At 45.0% G+C, this 20,913-nt stretch overlaps 1 long non-coding RNA gene across 1 annotated transcript; it reads right to left on the reverse strand.

Annotated features, from left to right (window-relative positions):
* Window positions 1–6,909: 6,909 nt before the first annotated feature.
* LOC131494933 (uncharacterized) lies at window positions 6,910–20,478 on the reverse strand. The gene is made up of 2 exons (XR_009253659.1): window positions 19,388–20,478; window positions 6,910–8,046 (listed from the first exon to the last, which is right to left on the reverse strand). It is a non-coding gene; the product is annotated as an uncharacterized LOC131494933 (long non-coding RNA).
* Between the last annotated feature and the right edge of the window lie 435 nt (window positions 20,479–20,913).

Here is a 20,913-nt window from a genome sequence, read left to right on the forward strand (position 1 = left end):
ATATATATTTTTTTAACGTTTATTTATTTTTGAGACAGAGAGAGACAGAACATGAACGGGGGAGGATCAGAGACAGGGAGACACAGAATCTGAAACAGGCTCCAGACTCTGAGCTGTCAGCACAGAGCCCGACGCGGGGCTCGAACTCACGGACCGCGAGATCGTGACCTGAGCCGAAGTCGGACGCTTAACCGACTGAGCCACCCAGGTGCCCCATGGCATATTTTTGACAATAGATGATTCCGAAGACCTTTTCCAATCTCAGTTTATTTATTCTGTAATTTGTATAACAGTTTAATGTACTAAAGCTTTTAACTCTTATCCATATAGAAAGCTAAGCCATTCCAAACCGCTCATTTCAAAAGCTGTCAACCAGAGCATTCAAAGCCTCTGGTGTCTACAATAGCCATTCAACAACTGTATTTATTCTTTTCACCAGGGATCAGCCAATTTTTCCGGTAAAGGGCCAGGTAGTAAATACTTTAAGCTTTGTGAGCCGGTAGCAACTACTCAACCCTGTACTTTTGTTTTGAAAGTAGTCACAGACAATTTATAAATGAATGAGCATGGCCATGTTCCAGTAAACCTTCACTCATGGATATTGAAATTCGTATTTCATGTAATTTTCACATGTCACCAAATATTCTTCTTCTTTGTTTCTTTTCAATTATTTAAAAATGTAAAACGCTTCTCAGCTCACGGGTCACAGAGCAATGACTGGCCAACCAGTTTGTTGACCCTTGCTTTGTCCATATGAGAGAGTTTATAGTGCTTTGGTAGGACCAACCTGACCCATAGAAATGCAACGAAATGGCAGAAATTTCCACGTGAATTCAGTAAAGAATCATTCCAGCAAGTTGCCCAACAAGCCCTCTGAATTTTGAATGGACAGAGCCTTTTATACAAATGCTCCGACATAGTGACTTTAACAGAAATGATGTGAAGAAATATCAGATTCCTAAGTAAAGCCACTCTTGCACGTAATGCTCCGAAAGAAAAAAAATTCAACGATCAAGTAGTTTTTTTGTACTGCTAAACTTAATGTCATGGCCAAACCAATGTCTTCTCCTTTGAGGCCAAATGTCGAAATTATCACCAAATACACCATTCTGAGGTTAAAAAGAAATGGCTGAATACAAAACATGTATTTACCAAGAGTTCTAGAATGGCCAAAATAATTTTTGGTATATGAGATATCTACAAACATTAAAAGAAAGTAAATGAAATCTTCCCTGGCTCAGCCCTCTCACACCTCCGGATTCACCTTTTGTTTCTGTATGTTCGAAGTAACATTCTCTAGTCACTGAATACTACATTCAAACTCCATATTAAAAACCAACCTACAAAAATAAAAACAAAAAGCTTCCAGTGTTTTCATGTCCACGTGAGATGGTGCCGGAAGATTTGAAAAATCTCTTCACTCTCTTGAAACCACAATGCAGCTTTCTGGATTGTCATTTTCAACCGTGCAAGGTGCGTGCATGCTGGGTGTGGTAAGTTACTAAAATGACTGTACCGAGTTTTGCAGCAGACATATTTGGAAGCAGCCCTTTGTAGAGGAGCCATCAATGCCCAGTGTTTAAGGGCACAGGCTTTGGCAGGACAGAGCTCCGGGCTCAAAACATAGTTCTGGTACTTACGTCTGTATGACTTTGGAAGAATTACTATAAAAACCATTAATAAAATGGGGTGGGTAATAGCTAATTTTCTTTCACCACTGTCGTGAATCTAAATGAGATACTGTGTGCAAAGCATTTAGTACAATGGCATTGAGTAAGGGTTAGAAAAATGGCAGCTTTGGGGCGCCTGGGTGGCGCAGTCGGTTAAGCGTCCGACTTCAGCCAGGTCACGATCTCGCGGTCCGTGAGTTCGAGCCCCGCGTCAGGCTCTGGGCTGATGGCTCGGAGCCTGGAGCCTGTTTCCGATTCTGTGTCTCCCTCTCTCTCTGCCCCTCCCCCGTTCATGCTCTGTCTCTCTCTGTCCCAAAAATAAATAAAAAACGTTGAAAAAAAAAATTTAAAAAAAAAAAATAAAAAAAAAAAAGAAAAATGGCAGCTTTTATCATTTCAACTATTAGATTTACTCTGTGTGTGTGTATGTGTGTGTGTGTTCCAGGAAGAATCACTAAAACATGTATGTCTTTTCACACTCCCAGATGAATATAGCCATGTTCCAGGAAATAAAACTATCGTATAGACTTTGTAATTATGTCTCAGTTCATCAGGATTTTGTAGAAGAATCAACACTTGAGCGAACAGATACTGTGGCCTGTGAAATCAAAGAGAAATGCCGAACACTTCAAGAATGTTCTTCGCTGCCTGTCAAAGCAAATGTACACAGACACAGCAGGGCAGATCATGATGGAAACGTGCTCGCCTACACACAGACATATGCAGCTGTGTGTGCATTCTATGGCTCACGCTTGCTTAGGGTAGCACAAAACAGAAATTCTTGAAAGAGCCATGGACAAATAAAAAGATGCATAGTGCCAACTATTCATAGTGCCAGGAAGTGTTGCCTGCCAGAAGAAAAGAATATCAGTCAAATTAAGATGCTAAAATACAATAGTAAGACTCAACGTGGTGGAAAGTAAAGACTCAGAACTAATTGGGGCATTAAAATTCCCATAAGTAGGGATACCTGCGTGGCTCAGTCAGTTAGGTGTCCAACTCTTGACTTCGGCTCAGGTCATGCTCTCACAGTTTGTGAGATTGAGCCTTGCATCAGGCTCTGTGCTGATGGCTCAGAGCCTGCTTGGGGTTCTCTTTCTCCCTCTCTCTCTCTCTCTCTTTGCCCCTCCCCTGCTTGCTCTCGCTCTCTGAAAAATAAATAAACATTAAAACAAAAAAATTTTTAATTCCCATAACTAAACAAAACAAAACAAAACAGTGAACTTGCTGAAAATGTCTTCAGATTTAACTATAAAACCCTCTGAAGGGTGTAAAGCCACTTTCTGCAGCAGTAAACTGGATCTGTTTCAGTCTATTGCTGGTAGATGTGACTTAAAAATTATGACCCAGGTAGAATGAGCTGATTTGGTTACTCTAACACTGTCTCAGTTTATAAGTCCAGAGCAAAGGAAGGGGAAAGACTATAGTAAAGATATTGGTAGGGTTTTGTCGAGAGCCCTGGTTACTGCAGACCTCTTGGATGACAGCACCACCACTGGCTGGAGTAGGGACTAAGTAAGCACCACACTCAGGATCCTTGCAGTTGTGGCAAAATTCTGATTCTTCCCCCTTCAGGTAAGGGGCTTGCCTTCAGGCCAGGAAAAGGGCTTGCAAAGAATTATATCAAATAGGTTTTTTTTCTGGTAACCTAGTGGTAAGTCTTTGCGAATTCGGTGTTTGGCTATCTTTCTTACTGTATCCCACGTATCCATTTTCTACAACACGAGGCCATTGGCTTATATTAAGAAAAAAACAAAACCCAGCAAACCAAGTCATGAAAGACCACATGAAAGGGTGACAAGTTGGTCTTTTGAATTTTCAGAACGTTTCGAAAGTGATGAAGCAAGCATTAGCCCCAGGGGACCCACAACATACTTCCTGAGAGGAGAGAGGCTTTGGACCAGCTTCAGCTGTTTCCCGGATGTCTGGCTCCTTTGCTGAAAAAGGATGCCTGACTCTGTGATTAAGCACAGAAAATATAACTTTCAGGGCACCCGGGTAGCTTGGTCAGTTGAGCCAATCGACTATGGCTCAGGTCATGATCTCAGGATTTGTGAGTTTGAGGCCACATCTGGCTCACTGTTCTAGCACAGAACCTTCTTCAGATCTTCTGTCCCCCTCTCTTTCTGCTTCTCCCCTGCTCACGCCCTTCAAAAATAAACCAAAACACTTTATGGGGCGCCTGGGTGGCTCAGTCGGTGAGGTGCCCGACTTCGGCTCAGGTTGTGATCTGACAGTTTGTGAGTTCGAGCCCTGTGTCGGGCTCTGTGCTGACGGCTCAGAGCCTGGAGCCTGCTTCAGATACTGTGTCTCCCTCTCTCTCTGCCCCTCCCCTGCTCGTGCTCTGTTTCTCTCTCTCTCAAAAATAAATAAACATTAAAAAAGTTTTAAATAAATAAATACACTTTAAAAAAAGTCTCTAAAGAAAAAGAAAATGTAACTTTCTATGTTCACTGTTAATGTTCATGGGTTCTTCAGTTTTTAAGTTTTGGCCTGCTTTTCATAAACTCGTGAAAACAAAAAGAGAGATCTGGTGCTTTAAAACGTTTCATAGTTTGGACCTTCTTTTCTAGAAAACATTAAAACATTTTAAAGTAAGTCCATCAGTAACTTTATAACCACTGTTAAGTTGCCTTCTTCCCTGATTTAGAGTAAAAATCATTTTGACTTTTTACGACTGAAAAAGTTACAACAAAGGCATTTTTTACTCTGTTAAGCTAAAAAGCGTATGCAGAAGTTTTCAAATTGTGCCCCAAATTTCCATTTTGTAGTTGAAGATGGTTTGCAGAAAAATTTTAAAATCTCAAAATGCTTTTTCATGCTTTCAAGATAACAAAATATTTGTCCTTTTTTTCATTATTCTTGTAACAAGAAACTTTGCTCCAAAAGATTGAGAAGGAGTATGGCATGCTGACTTGGGTCGTTCTTTCGTAGTTTAATAATTTCAGATCAATCCATGTTCATGGGCTCAACCCCACGAAGAAATGGCCTCACGGGATGGCCGTAGCTCTCTCGGCAGGCCAGCCTTGGCCTCCACTCGGACTTCACATGGTGTGCTTACACTAGGGTTCTGCATTTGTTTTCGAACAGCCTGATCATCAACCCCGACAAGAAGAGTTGGGGCAAGGGTAACAGGGGAAGAGGTGATCACTTCTCCTGTCCTTCAGCACCAAACACATAAAAAGAAAAAAAGAATCGGTGCTTGCCTTAAAGATGGATTTAAAAATGTTTTGGTTTTGAACAGCAAAGGCAGAGAGACAAAAAGACTCTTACCCTCGAAACACAAACGTATCTACTTAAAGAGAGAGAGATGGACGAGACTAGATCTTAAAAAGTCACTGAAACTTCAGTAAAATATCCTTGTGTTTGGGAGTGACAGAGATCACCATGCTTTGTGGTTAGATTGCTTCAAACATTTCAAAAGAACAATACTCCAAAATTCAAAATCACTGAGTGAGTTTTAAAACAATGGTTTGAATTAAAGCAATGAATACATAACCAAACAACAGGATCAAGGAAGTCTTAAAAAACATGCAAAGAACTGAATATGAGATTCCACAATTAGCTGCTTATTGTTCCCTGGAATGAGATGAATCATTTCCAAAGTAATCACTTGTTTCACTGAGTGGGACTGCGTTTCTTCGTTTTAAAACTGGTGTGTGCGTGTCCAGACAAGGCCGTCATTTCTTATAAACGAGGCATGCTATTGTCACATGTTTGATCAAAATTCTTTCTTTCTTTTTTTTTTTTTAATGCTCCTTTATCTGGTTCCCTTTCTAGTCAGGCTTGTCTATTTCCCTCAAAACATTAAACTGTCACATATTAACTCTTGTCCCTCCAGACCCTTTAATGTAATCACCGGGTTCTGGCACTCACCAGCTTGGGATCTTGCCGAAGCTGCTGAGGATGCTGAGCCTCAAATTCCTCATCTGTTAGAGGGCCAGGCATTCATTCATTCGTTTCTTTAAAAATTACAGAATGTTGAGGCACCTGAATTGCTCAGTGGGTTGAGTGTCCAACTCTTGATTTTGGCTCGGGTCACAATCCCAGGGTTGTGGGGTCGAGCCCGTGTCGGGCCCCACGGTGAACGTGGAGCCTGCTTAAGATTCTCTCTCCGTCTCTCTCTCTCTCTCTCTAAAAAAAAAAAAAAAGGCTTAAAAAATTATTAAAAAAAACCCCAAATTATAGAATGTCTACATTGGGCACACAAAGGTAAATAAGGTATGTCTTATATTGTTCTTAACTTCTACTGCAGTGGAGAAAGGCACGTGTAAATGCGGCAAGTGCCTTAAAGTCTTGTAAGGACCTCCTACGTGGTTTTACGTGGAGACGAGAGGAGCAGGGAACATCAGAGAATGTCGAGAGAGGACAGTGAATGATGTGTGTGAAAGTCCTTGGCTGATAATAATAACAAACGATCACGTAGCTCTTACCATTGTTTGGCATTGGGCTGGGCACTTGAACATTTGATCTCATCTCAACCTACCTCTTTGGTCCTTACTATTATTATTCCTAGATTGTTGAGGAAATTGGGGCTGACAGAGACGAAGCAACTTGCCCAGGGTCACACACTCCAAATGACAACTTCAAGATTCTACCCCAGGCGACAGAACCCCAGAGCGCATTGTCGTCCCCTTTCTTTGCTTGGGTGTTGCAAAGGCTGGATCCCTGTCTGCCTGCTGGTGGCAGCTGCACCCACAGTGGTGACAGGGTCTGGTGCTGGGGTGAGGGCTACTGGCGGGGGGGGGGGGGGGGGGGAATGCAGTGAGTCTTCCAGGCTGAGGAGTCAGGTTTTACCCATAAGGGGTTACTCAAAACTAAAACTAAAAACATTACGTAAATTCGGTTCCTCATTTTGGTTTGTCTCTTCCAGATGATATTTCTTTTCTTACTGGGTTCAAACTGACTGCAAAAGACATTGGTGATTTTCACCACCCTCCACCCCCCCCACCCCCACCCTTTAAGACCCAAGATTAAAAGAACCGTGTGTCACATGAGAGAGGCAGATGACTCTTATTCTTGGGAGAGTTGAAATCAACAGGCGACAAACTTTCAGCTTTTGTTTAAATTCAGTCCAAAGGGATTTTCTAATCTAAAGAACTCCCATTGTTTTATTTCAGGGTCAGAATAATTTCCTACTGAGCACACAGGGAGGTTTTCTGTGAGGGGAATTTAAGAAACAGATATGCAAATATGCTGGGGAGATTAATAGGAAGACACAGCTATGAGACACACAAAATGAAAAACTATGACAGATAATATATTTTAGTTTGATTTTCAACAACATTATATAAATGCTCTTAATTAATATTAAAACAACAATTAATGAGAAATAGCCTCGTTGGTTTGATAAATGGAGTAGTCTTTTTCAAGGACATTTTTTTTTTTTTCTGATTCCAGATGTAATATAGTTTACTGTGGAAGCTTTGGAGGTGAAAGATAAGCATACAAAGAAATGGAAATCACCTTGATATGGAAGCTCTAGAAGCTATCCTCAGGGGCCCGCTGTGAACTTTGTGGAGGTCTGTCCTGCCGGGCTTGCTGGCCCTATGGCGCGTTTGCCTTTTTCTGTCGTTTTGTGCACACGTGCATTACCTTGGACGTAATAGGTGGTCAATGTCTTTGCTATTTTTGCAACTTGAATTATTACTTACATTATTGTTTTACAAAGGTGGAGTCGTAAAATGCCTCAGTTTTGTATACGGTGGAACTGATGGTATTAAAGAAATGTTAAAATCATCTGGGGCACCTGGCTGGCTCAGTCGGTAGAGTATGCCACTCTTGATCTCAGGGTTGTGAGTTCAAGCCCCATGTTGGGTGTGGAACCTACTTTAAAAAAAAAAAAAGAAATATTTAAATAATCCAATAAGTTGTATTAATCAGGGTTCTTTGTATTGCAAGAACCAGAAACTCCCACTCATTTAATTTGAAGTCTAGGGAAAGGCTTACTTATTTGCATGGCCAAATCCAGGGATCAAACAATATTGTCATCTTTTCTCTTTACCTCTCATTTTTCAGCTCAGCCTTGTTTCTGTGTCTTTTCTTTGCATACTGGATTTATTCTCTTCCTCCTGCTTCATACAGCCTTTCTCGAAATTGCTGAAAAGTCTTGAGTTGACATTCCCACCATTCATGATCCAAAGAGGAGAAAGGCTCTCTTTCCTTCTGAGTCCAACTAGTAGCATGAGAACTCTGACGGGACCCACTGGGGTCATCTGTGTCTCTTGAACCAATCACTGGGTCCCTGGGTTTGGTTTGGTGGCTGGCCTGGGATCTCTTTCCATCCTGTATGCTGCCAGTGGGGCTGTGGGTGGGCTTAAAATGATCATGGCGTCTTCACCACTGTACAGAAGTGCAGGAATGGGGGAAGGAGCTTCTGAAAAGAGACAAACAGAGGAAAGTTGCTAAATGCACTGGGCAAACAAAACTTCAGCAACCAGTCACCTCTCTTCATTTAAAAAAAAAAATACTGTTTCAGGGGCACCTGGGTGGCTCAGTCGGTTGAGAGTCTGACTCTTGATTTCAGCTCGGGTCATGATCTCATGGTTTCATGAGACAGAGCCCCATGTCCAGCTCTAAGCTGAGAGCACAGAGCCTTCTTGGGATTCTCTTTCTCCCTGTCGCTTTGCTCCTCCCCTGCTCTCTCTCTCTCAAAATAAATAGGTAAACATTAAAAAAAATAAAAAATAAAAATAATTACTGATTCAGCTTAGAATTAAGGGTCAGATGTACATGTATAAGACATCTGTAAAGTGGAGAAAATAAAGAAAACATATAAAAATGATTTTTACATTTTTAATTAATCATTGACTGGAATATGCCTGATTATCTTTGATGGAATATTGTACATATAGTTGATAGCACACTGGCTCTTTTAGCTGAATTGATTAATTGCTGATATATACTACCCTTGAGGATTGATATAGTTTTCTTTCATCGTACATTCCAATTGGAAAATCATTATCAAATAGCTCATGAAGTCCAAACGAGAATCCTCTCCTCTCATTCTTTCTTGACACATACTGTCTGTTCTATAACAACGTGAAATAAATCCTGTTAGCATTTTTCATAACAAAAACCAACAGTAATTATTAAAGGACCATTTCAATTAATAATATGGGAGATACTTGTACTTTAGGCTTCTGCCAACAGGGTTTAAAACAATGTTTATTGGATGCACTTTATTTATTTATTTATTTATTTATTTATAATTTTATTTTTGAGAGAGAGAGAGAGTGAGGGCAGGGGAGGGGCAGAGAGAGAGAGGGAGACAAGGGATTCGAAACAGCCTCTGTGCTGACAGCGGAGAGCCCGATTTGGGGCTGGAACTCACGAACCGCGAGACCATGACCTGAGCAGCAGTTGGACACTTAAGCGACTGAGCCACCCAGGTGCCCCGGCTTCATCACTATTTAAAAAAAATTTTTTTTTTAATTGAAGTATAGTTGACACACAATGTTATATTAGTTTCAGGCGTACAACATTAGAGATCACAACTTCCACACTACGCTCTACATCTGTCACCATACAATGTTATTATAGTAGCACTGACTATACTCCCCATGCCGTGTCCTCCATCCCATGACTTCATCATTCCATAACCGGAAGCTTCCCAGACCCCTTCACCCATGTGGCCCTGTATGTATGGGTCTCTTTCTGTTCTTTGTTTGCTCTTTTTCTTTTGTTTCATTCTGTATTCTGCATACGAGGGGAAATCGCATGGTGTTTTGTCTTTCCCTGACTTGTTTCACTTAGCATAATACCCTCTAGGTCTATCCATGTTGTTGCAAATGGCAAGATTTCATTCTCCTTTTTTATGGCTGAGTAATATTCCACGGCATATTCACACCACATCTTCTTATCCATCCATCATGGATACTTAGGTAGCTCCGTATCTTGACTGTTGTAAATAATGTCGCAATAAACACAGCGATGCATAGATCTATTCAAATTAGGGTTGTCATTTCCTTTCAGTAAATACTCAGTAGTGGAATTACTGGATCCTGCGGTATTTCTATTTTTAGTTTTTTGAAGAACTTCCATACCATACTGTTTTCTATAGTGGCTATACCAATTTACCTTTTGACCGACAGTGCGTGAGGGCTTCCTTTTCTCCACGTCCTCACCGATAGCTGTTATTTCTCGTGGCCAGTCATTTTTCTTTTTTTTAAACAAGATTTTTGGTGTCAGCATAACCAAATATCTAATTTTGGGGGGTCTTACTGTATATGATCACCTAGATCTAAAACTACTTCCTGGTAGTAATACCAGATTTATGTACAGATACATCCAGGGAAAGGACTATGGTGATCTAATTTGTTCTAGGAAGTCATTTAAGCACTAAGGAGTGAGACCTAAATTCCTCTGTAGGCATATGAGTTAGTTTCTATTCTTTATCATCTTTCAGGTGTTTTGAATAAATTACTTCCTAATCTCTTATAGTCAGAACTGGCCAGAGTTGGGTCTTTTGCTTTATTTTTATCGTCTGTGTTTTTTCTGAAATCTTTTCATCCATACGTAGGGTCCTTTCCTCCATATTATTATTTTTTTTTCTAACAATGGTTCTATCTCCTTCATTGCTCCAGGGTCCTGCACTGAGAAGCCCTGATCTGACCAGTTATGATATGAACTCTAGAATCCAGAGTGGAAAACGGCCCAGGATTTGTGCTGGAGTGGCCACCAAGCTGGCCTTCCATGTGCTCTTTTGTCTGTACTCTGGTCGCTCGAAAGCTGTGCCAGGGACTCTTTTCCAGCTTGACTTTCAGTAGTTTCACTGCTAACATGAATATGCTTTTGATTTTTGTGCAGTATTGTACCTTCCTTCTCCCTCTCCAGCCCAAACTCCTGAAAATAGGGGCTTCCTGAATAGACACCTCTCCTAGCAAGCGACTCGGGTGGTCCATTTTCCTACCATCACAAGAGTGGACCTGGTCTCAGCATCTTGTGGGAATAGGTAATAAACTCACAGTACTGTCGTTTCTTTCCTGGCTCTTTAGAGAGAGTAATTTCACTGCTCTCTCCATAGTTTTCCTATGTTGTTATTGGGATTCTCGATGCTTGAGTGAGTAACTTCCTTTTTTGTTTTTTTTGATGTTTATTTATTTTTGAGGGACAGAGCATGAGTGGGGGAGGGGTAGAGAGAGAGGGAGACACAGAATCCGAAGCAGGCTCCAGGCTCTGAGCTGTCAGCACAGAGCCCGACACGGGGCTCAAACTCACGAGCCGTGAGCTCATGACCCCAGCCGAAGTCGGACACCCAACCAACTGAGCCCCCCAGGTGTCCCAAGTAGTTTCCTTTTTATTTCATTAGATACTGCCCAGCCTTTTCCAGGATGATGTTCAGCGAGCCCTACTTCTTTATCAAGAAGATCCCATTTCTCCGGCACCTCAAGTTTCTGTTAGAATGCCATCCTTCAGCTGATGCATTTGTTGCAAGGCAAGCCACAGAGAGACGGAGTAGTTCGTAGCTACATGGCACTGTATAGCTCGTAACCCTTGGCTGCTTTAGCCTACACAGTGTAACAGGGATTTACCATGTGATCTGTCTTGGAAAATAGGAAGCAGAATGGAAACTCTCCCTGTGGATGAGTGAAGTTTGGCCATTTAAGTTGTGTGACAATTACAGAACGTTGATTTGGGCTCCTGCTCTGCAGCTACTGAGTGGAGGGGAAAATGTTTTTGGTGTTCTTTGTCCTGCCCGTGCAGGGATCCTGACGTCTACAAGTTGGTTAAAGCTGTGGTGACTGCTTCCCCCTTTAACTCTGTCTCTTCTTAATATGTAAGCAAGTTGGAGTCTCTATCAGTAAATGATCTTAGGTAGAAAGCATGGATAGAGATGTCCAATATTACTTAAGGGTGCAAGAAACATTAACACTCAGAGAAATAGATGTTCAAATATAAGAAGAGAATGGGGTTTATTTTGTTCCAGCTAGTAGAAAATAGCTTTTTGGATCACTCCTGATGATAGCAGTGGGGATTCATATCAAAAATCTTCCCTTTCCTCCTGTATCAGTTATCTATAGCTGTGTAACAAACCATTCCCAAACTTGATGATGTCTAACAACTACAATCACGTTATAATCCATCACTAGTTCCAAAGTTTGGGAGTTCAGGAAGCCTCAGCTAGGCTGATTGTCTCCGGGCCTACCAAATGGTTGTCATCAGACCATAGCTGATCCGGGACAGTGGAAGGCTGGAGAGTGGGGCCTGTACTGATATGCCTATCTCCCTACGTCCGGTCTCAGAGCCTCTGCTGTGGTCTCCAGGCTGGCTTGGCCTTCTTCACAGAATAGTGGTCTCTAGGTGGTAGAACTTGGTACACAGAGACTTTAGGGTTCAGTGTGCACACTGCAGAGAACCCAGGTAAAAACCTCTTGGCGCCCATGACACAGACTTAGAAGTCCTGTAGAGCCATTTCTGACAAACTCTGTGGGTCAGCCAGGCACTAAGGCTGGTCCAGGTTCAAGGAGAGTGGAGACAGACTGACGCCTCTCGATGATAGGAATGTCAAACAATTTGCAGGCATATTTTTAAAGTATCACACTTCTCCAAGACAATGTTAATCTATCCTTTGGATTTGACTTTAAGTGCATGCTTTTAAAAAATTGTCCTGATGGGCCATTGGCCTAAAGAATTAAAAGGGATATATATATCGTAAAGTTCCACAGTAGATCAGTATATTCTGTGACATAGCGTGAATAATATGGAGGCTTTGTGCATATCAGATCGGCCCAATTCATGCCAAGCATTCTACAGACAGTTAATAAAGAGTAACAGAATGAATGAATGAATATATAATGAATTAGTTCACATATCTGTCATCAATCAAAAGAGCTCTTAAGCCAAATAGATTTGAAGCCAACAGAATGAATTATAACTTGGCATCTTGAGTGAGGAAATATGTTTCTAAAATATAATTCGTTTAGCATTTGTTTTGCTTTGTTTCATTCTATTTGTACATACGATTTCGTTAAAAGGCAGTCACATATATTCAAATAACTGCCTGATTGGGTGACAGAAGACAGAGGTAGAGAACATTTTCTGAAAAGTATTAGGAGGCTCCAGGTCAAGAGTCTGAAAATGTAGAGGCCACAGTGTCCCCAGTGCCCTTCAGCCGCTGAGGGAAGGAATATTGGAATTCTCTCCAAAGACTGGAAGGTAGTTTCTATGGGGTTCCTTAGCGTTCACGCAGGTCCTTCTCCTTTCTCTGGAAAATCAGTGCCAGGGAAGAAGCTTACGATGTTTCTAAAATTCCAGATACGGTACATCACATCATAACAATTTCACTCCTCATACAGTTAGAAAGTCCCATTTTAGACCTGACTGTCCCGGGTCCTTTACTATTTCCAGATTAGCTCTGGATGTGCCCACCTGCACACTCAGGGATAGGTGTATATAAGGCTGTTGTGCCCAGAGCTTGGGCCAGAGCCCCCCAAATGGCTACTTAGCACCTTATGCCCCCTCTGATGGCCCCACGTTGTCCTCTGGCTTCGGTGGGGGGTGCTGCTCCCGTCCGTGACCCAGGATTGGATATCACCATCACAACAGCGTGTGTACAATTCGACAGCAGGGATCTGGGACCCGAGCATGTTTGCCTTTTAGGAAGTTCGTTCTGGTAGCAGTGGGGGAGAGTGATTCAGGATGGGGAGGAGACGGCCGACAGCAGCAGCAGCCATGAGGCGGCTGCGACGGTCCAGGAGGCCGGTGACGCAGGCATGGATTGACTGGCGAACACCAAGAGAGGTTTGCAGAAGTGTGGGGTAAATTCATCAGCTGCTTGGGGTTGAGGGGCGGTATTGGCCCAGGAACACACTGTGGTTGAACCTGGCTGACAGGGTAGAGCACAATGTGACTTTCACAAGGAATAGGAAGGAAGGCACTTTGGTTGGGAGGTGATGGGAATAAGGGGCTGAGGGAAAGGGCACTTGGTTATGGCTTAGGGGAGTGTGAGCACCGAGGCTTTGTTACTGGGAAAGAGGAAATTTGGGTTAGCAAAGGGCATTTACTTGATGCAGAGAACTTCCTTATCTCTGGGCCTGCACAGATTGTTTCTTAACCATCACTATTCGCAGAACAAGATTTAAGTGAGTTTTACCTTTTAGAATCCACACATATTTTTTTTCCTTTTTAAATAAAGATCCTCATCAAAGGAACGAATGGGTAAGAGAACAAGGAGAGAGCACGGGTTCTGGGAACGGATTTCTGCTGGCGGACCACACTTATTCTCAGCCTGGAAAAATGTGAGTGAATATGGCCTGGTGGTTTTGAAACCTGCATAAACGTCATTGGTAGGCGATTTCCTGAAGGTCTTGTCTCTTAACAAGGGGCTCTTCCCCCTAAAACTCCAGGGGGCATTTGAGTGTGAGAAGGGGTAATCTGATTGCGGCAGTGACTGGGTGGCCGAGGTCATGAATGCTGAACGATCTGCTGTATCTTGACGCTCATGCAAAAAAGAATCGTACTGCCCGCAAAATAGCACCTGCACTGAGTAACAGGGAGGCTCGAGCTGTCAAAGAGCGTTCCTCTTTATGGTGTTGTCATTCATTGACTTTCAGTTACACAGAGATTTATTTTGTTCTTTTTTTTGGAAGGTAAAACAAGATGTGAGGAAACGGCCCTAACCTCTCTCCGTCTTCTTGCCTGGGGTCCTTTGGAAAGAGACCTCTCTGGGAGGGGTTGCTGGTGGTGATGGAAAGTGACACTGGAGGTGGGAGTAGGGGCAGCCTGCAGCCCGAGACTCAGGACTGTTCTCCTCAGGCCAGGCCTGGAAAGGTGTGCTGGAAAGCTCCAGAAGTTGGAGAATCACAGTCCTGAAACAACTTGGGCCCAGGAGGGGTGCCAAGGCCGGCTACAGTGGGCGGGGTTTTTGGCTTTTGCAGACACCTGCCTCCAAGCAGCAGGTGCCCCAGTTTTCACAAAAAGGAAATGAGAACGCCTGTCTGTGTCCTTCCTTCCATCAGAGACATCAGCGTCTTGTAGCACTTGTCTGAGTTGCAAAGCTCAGGCCTATTTGTCATTCTTTATCAGAGGAACAACTCGTGCCCTGGGCTTACTTAGTAATGAGGCATCCGCACCTGACTCGGGGCTGTCCTGGGACTAGAGGCTGCTCAGCCAGCCCGAAGCCTCGGATGCCCCGAGGACAGGCTGTGTGGCTGGGTTAGCTGCCGAGTGACAGGGGGCTGCGGTGTCCCCTACTGGAACATGATGCCTGACTCCCACAAGTAAAATGATACGGGAGCGGGTGGCTGAGAACGCACACACAGTGTCATCAGCGTGAGGTGACGCAGGCCATTTGGTTTCACCTAACAGGGTGATGTACCATCCTGCGGCTGTTGTTTAGCCAGGCCTGAGATGAAGCTTTCGTGGGGAGGGCCTCATGCGGGACTGGCCTTCCTTCTTGCAAAGGCCCGAGTGACATCTGTCTTTCAATGAGAAGCATTAAGGAATTGGAGAACTGCCCATATCGGAGTCCAGCAAAAACTCGTGTACTTCTGTTGCACGGCGGGTGAGTTCCACTCGCCCAGAGGTTAGAGTGTTCATTAATGTCTGGAGCATGAGCCAAGGCCCAGATGCTGTGCTTGGTTCTGGGGACGCTGAGAGATATTGCTCTCAGGGAGCTCTCAGCCCATAGGGAAGGTAGACAAGAAAGCAAATAATTTCAGCGGAGTTACATACATGGCCATTGTGAGACAGATGCCAAAAGATATGGAGGTGGCACAAAGGAAGGACTCATCAGCAGGTACAGGAGGGCACAGGAGCCAGGGCCAGGGAAGTCTCAGAAGACACGAGTGGCCGAGTTGGGGCTTGAAGAATGAGTATAAATCAGCCGAGTGGCCAGAAGGGCATAGACGTCCAGGCAGAAGGCAAGGCAAATACAAAGGCATGACCGTATAGAATAACAGAGGTTTCTTGAAGTTGCAAGTAGTTCTTTATGATTAGACATAGAAGGTAAGGTGGGAGCAGCAGGACCCAAGTAGTCAGGCAGGGGCCTGGTCATGGGGGACCTTTCATGACACACAGGATGCCATCCTGTGAATGAAACAATACCCTGAAGGGCTTCAGGTGGAGGCGTAACGTAGTGATAGCTGTGTATCCGAAATATGTTGGATGGATTGGGAAGGGGCAAGATGGGAATTTGTGAAGTCAGTTTTAAGACGCCATTGCAATGGGGAGTCTTAGCGATGATAGTTGGGATTAGGCACTGATCATGGGGATGGGTCAAGAGCATGTCTAGAATGCAAGAGGTGGACGTAAGAGGGTCTCGTGGCCAGCTGTGGAATGCTAGGGAGAGGAGAGAATCATGGCTCTAGAGTTCTAAACTGGGTGACCAGGTACATCGTGGTGCTGTGCAGAAGTGCTTTTGTTTTGGTTGAGGTGGTTGGGTTTGGGGGGCTAGGAAGGAAAGAAAGAAAGGTAGAGATAATGAGTTCAGTTGACCGTAGTGTTAGACACGGTGCCTTTGAGGTGTTGATGAGATGTTTGGCTGGAGATGTTCAGCAGGCGGCTGGGTGCACAGTGGAGCTACCTGTCGTTAGCATAGTGAATGATGCAAATCCAACTACACAGTCAGCAAATAGATGCATTGTCCATGTTCCTGTCCCCTTCCTCACCCCTGTGATTTGTCCTGGGATCAAGAGTGGAGCATGTTATTTAGGCCTAATGTGAATTGCATTTTCCTGCCCATAAACTAGTAATTGGTTTGGGGTGAGCCCTTGATTCAATTTGTGTCAATGAGAAGCCATCGAGATTTATGCTGGGAATCCTGGGAACGATTCTAATGGAAGAATTTGCCAGCGCTACAGCTTCGGTGGGCATCTTTAGACTCACACGAAGAGGATTTTTGATAAAGGAGAAAATGTGAAGGAGCAAGGGAGAGAGGAGAGACAGCGAGAGAAAGGAGAGATGTAGAAAGAAAACGTGTTCGAGTCACATTATTTGAGCCCTGGTCAAGCCAGGTCTGGGCTTCTCACTCTTGGAACCAATACATTTCTTTTTATTTTTCTTTAGTCAATCAGAGCCAGGCTTTCTGTCACTTACACCAAGTGGGTCCTAACCCATCTAGAGGCCTCTGGAACGTTCTGCAAGTGTAGAATTGGTGAGCCGAAGCTAAAGGATGGTGTGCTAAAAATCGGTTCTGCAAAAGAAAACTCTAGTAGAGGTGGAGATGCTCAGGATACTCAGACAGAGGTCCAGAGCAGGCTCTTACTCCCCTGGGCTCTTTCAGCTGATGCTCTGGCACAGTGGTTCTCAAAGTATGAACCACTGACCAACAGCATCAGTGTTACTTGGCAATTGGTTGGAAATCAAAATTCTTGGATTCTTAGAAATTGAGGATCATGGAGCCCAAGAGTCTGCGCCTTTTTTTTTCTTAATGTTTATTTATTTTTGAAAGAGCGCAAGTGGAGGCAGAGGCTGAGTTGGGGGGGGGGGGAGGGTGACAGAGGATCCCAAGCAGGCTCTGAGCTGTCAGCACAGAGCCCCATGTGGGGCTCCAACTCAGGAACTGAGAGATGATGACCCGAGCAGAAGTCAGCGCTCAATCAACTGAGCTACCCAGGTGTCCCCAGGAATCTGTATCTTACTAACCTTTCAAGGGACTGGGATATACACCAAAGCCTGAGGACCTCTGCTCCTAGACTATTTCTGAGTATTGCCAAATACAGGATTGCCGGATGGTCATATAAGGTGCATGTGGAATTTGGAGGATGTTGGTGTCAAGGGAGACTTGAAACTTGACTTCCCTGCTGAAATGGCACACTCAAAATCTTAGGTCCAACCACTGGGCTCACGGGCTTGCTGCAACACCATGATTTTGTGATATAAGTTGAGACACGGGGCTGGGTTTTTCTGGATCAAAGTGCAGTGATCTGTGAGTTCACATTTCTTTTCTGGAGATTGTAATAATCGATTAGATACCCTTGTTCACCACTATTTAATCCTACTGATGCCTAATGAAGTGCAACACATTGGGGCAGGGTGTGATCAATGAGGCAGCATCGCACGTCTCCAAGTAAAATGGAGCGGGTGAAGGTGGATGTCTTCTACCTATGATGGGAAATGAAACCCTTCAATGACTGATCCCCATTCTACTTAGGGCTTGTCCAGGTTGGGAGCTATGAAGGGATCTGAATGAAAGGGGACCCTTAGTATTCCTTCGGGTACATTTTGGAGATGCAGAAATCCAGTACTTTCCATTAAGACAGAGAGGGGGATGATCTTCAAGAAGGGCTGGGTTGGTTTATTTAGAAGTGAGAAGTCTGTACCTTCCTGCTCTAGGTGCTTTTGTCTTTCTTTAAGAAAAGCAAACGTTAACGTAATGGGAAAATACAGGCTTGGAAGTGATGTAGCCTGAGTTCGAATCTTAGGTCTATCATTTAGTCGCTATGTGACATCAGGTATGGAACCCAAACTGTCTAAGCCTCAATTCCTATTGAGAAAATGGAGATAGTAATCTTCCGTGGTTGTCATGAGGTGTAGAAGGAATCTAAGAAGGACTTGGCATGTACAATGTACTCAGGCGATTTTCCCCTCCTCTGATGCCCTCTATTAAGCTCCCACAGTGTCATCTGTTCCCATAAACCCACTGTCCTAATATAGCTCTTCTGCATCTCAAGTCCCCTACTCCTGCCAGATCTGTCCCCTGCCAAATTCCCAAGTCTCCAGAATTACTCTCTCCTCTAAAAATAACGCCCCTTTTCAAAGGTAGGCAGGTTTGACTAGTCATCACCATATAAAGGGGGTGATGTTCCAGGTGAACTTGACTGACCAAAGCCCCCCCCCACCCCCCCCAACCCCCGGCTGGTAATGAATACCTTGTTTTTCCCAGCCCCCGCAGGAGCAGATTCAGTCCCAAGACTCTCCAGTTGGCGGGTACAAGGAGATGGTTAGGGCAGGCAGGTGCTTCTGGGACCCTCTCTTACTTGTGCATTCTTTTCTGGCTCATTCATTCACTCATGCAATGAACATGCGGGGAGTCCCGGTCATGCTAACCAGGAACTGTGTGAACTCTAGGGGATAGAAAGGTGAATCAGACAGTCCCGGAATTCAAGCAGCTCAGATATGGAGAGCAGACAGACACCCAAGCAGACAGTTGGCCTTCAGGGAGGCTTGAGTCTTAACAGATTGATAAACAGGTGAAGAAGAGGCAGGAGAGGGTCTATTAGGTCAAGGGACTGGCATTAGCAATGCCAGAGATTAGTCACAGGGTAAGCATGGGAGAACCCCCGGAAGTTGCACTGCTGGTTGGTAAAGGTTGAGAAAATGTTTGAAAAGGAAGTTGAGAGTTAAGCAGAGGCCCACTAATTTTATCCAAGGGATGGGGAGCCCCTTGGCGTGTTCACTAGTGCTCAGGGGGTGGCCGATCAGATTTAACTAGATTTCTAGCTAAAACTTCTCGAACGATTACCCCGGTGCCAGGCACCTCGCGAGGCACCGTATGTTAGCAGAATTATTTGATATGGGTTTCTTTGGCTTTGAGTGGAGGATGGGCACAGGCAGGGTGGGGAGGTGACCAGGAGGAGCCAGTGGGCCGCTGTGTGGAGACAGCGGCATGAAGGCAGCATGAGAAGGCAGGAGGGCCGCAGCCTAGGAGGGAGGGCCCGAGTCTGGGCAGGGAGTGGTCCACGGGGGTCCCAACTGGGGGTCAAAGTGGAGTTTAACCCTGGACCCTGAATCTGAAGATCCATATGTATATGGCCCAAGGTTGACCTCTCTCCTACCGGGTGATGTCTCGCTTTTTCCGGGCAGGAAACCTCTCCCCGGTCACACACATCTCCATTCCATCCGCAAATCCCTTTCGGGGAGAAAAGCCCTTGGCGACAATGGCTTCTCTTCATTCCGGGCACCGACAGCCTGACAACCGGCAGAAGCGGCCGCGCCGCGGCACGAGCAGCTGAGCACCCATCCGGTGAGGTCCGGGCGCCCTTAAAGGCGGTGAATTTCGGTTGTGCGGCTTTTGCACAAAACCAAAAGCCCCAGGGCGGTCTCGTCTCCCGCAGAGGTGCCGGCCGCGACAGAGGAGCGCGGTGGACGCGCGGGTCTCAGGTCGCGGGCGCCGCCGGGGCGCCGTGGTCCAGCAGGGGGCAGCATTGAGACATTAACGAGGGGAGCGACCGGCGCCGCGCAGCGCAGCCGCAGGGCCCTCGCTCGTCCTGGGCGCTAACCTTTCAAGCAATTCCCGGGGGAGCCCTTCCTGCCCGGTGAAGGCTGCCCGAAAACGAGCAGGCGTTAAGAATGAAAGATGAAGCAATTCCCTTCCGCAGAATGAAAATGAGCTGTCATTTAGTAAATTATCAGTTGATGACACATTCTTCCAGCTTAAAGGTGGTTTTTGTTGAAGAGCAGGAGCCAGGTTGAGGGCTTTTTGCCCCGGCGCCCACCCCAGAACACCAAGCACCGCGTGTGTGCCAGAAAGGCTGAAGGCTGGAAGCAGGGACTGGGCACCCGGGGCGCAGGAGAGAAGGGATGCGGTTGCGTTAAGGAGGCTAAGAACGCAGGCACATTTCCAGCCGGGCTGTGATCAGGCAGAAGGCGACATAGCCTCACAGCATGATGAAGGGAGCTGGGAAGGCAGAAGGTGACGGGAAGCAGGCAGGATGCTCTTCCCATCGGAGACCTGTGTCTCCTTCCGTATTGATTCTGCATCAGCGGAACATGGTTAGCGTTTTCTTTGTCCTTCTTCACCTCTTTTGACCTGCCGTCCCTCTGCCTGCTTCCCCGCGGAGCTGAGGGAGAGACCTGGGCATACCCTCAGGGTTGAAAAAGGCCCCCGAATGCCTTCCCATCTGGCCGGAAGGGTGGGACCATTTCTTTCTCCCATTCTCTGTGTGTTCACACAGTGGATGCTGAGTCAGTGTTCCAGAATCTGAACTGACCGCCAGCAGAGTTCTTGCAGAAAGCATGTTGAGATGTGTGTCCGCTAGGGTCCCCAGGCTGTCAATATTAAATCGGTTTAAAGGGACATATTTATGGGATCCAAGAAGGGAAACATAAGCCCAGGTGGGCAAACTGGGTAAAACCCTGTGAGGCCCTCTTCCCTTAGCCCAATGGAATACTAATGATATCCTTGGGCAAAGGTTCCTTGCTCCTACAAAAAACTGGACTTTTTGCTGTTCCCGGTGTGCTTTATTTCTTTGCAGATAGTACTGATTATTTCTTCTGGATAATTACCCTCAAATCCCCAATTTTCCCCATACTCGTGGTCTTGTTATAAGTGAAAGCCCCCTTGTCTGATAATCACGAGGGC

Source organism: Neofelis nebulosa, chromosome 14 (assembly GCF_028018385.1).
Source record: "Neofelis nebulosa isolate mNeoNeb1 chromosome 14, mNeoNeb1.pri, whole genome shotgun sequence".
Lineage (NCBI taxonomy): Eukaryota > Metazoa > Chordata > Mammalia > Carnivora > Felidae > Neofelis > Neofelis nebulosa.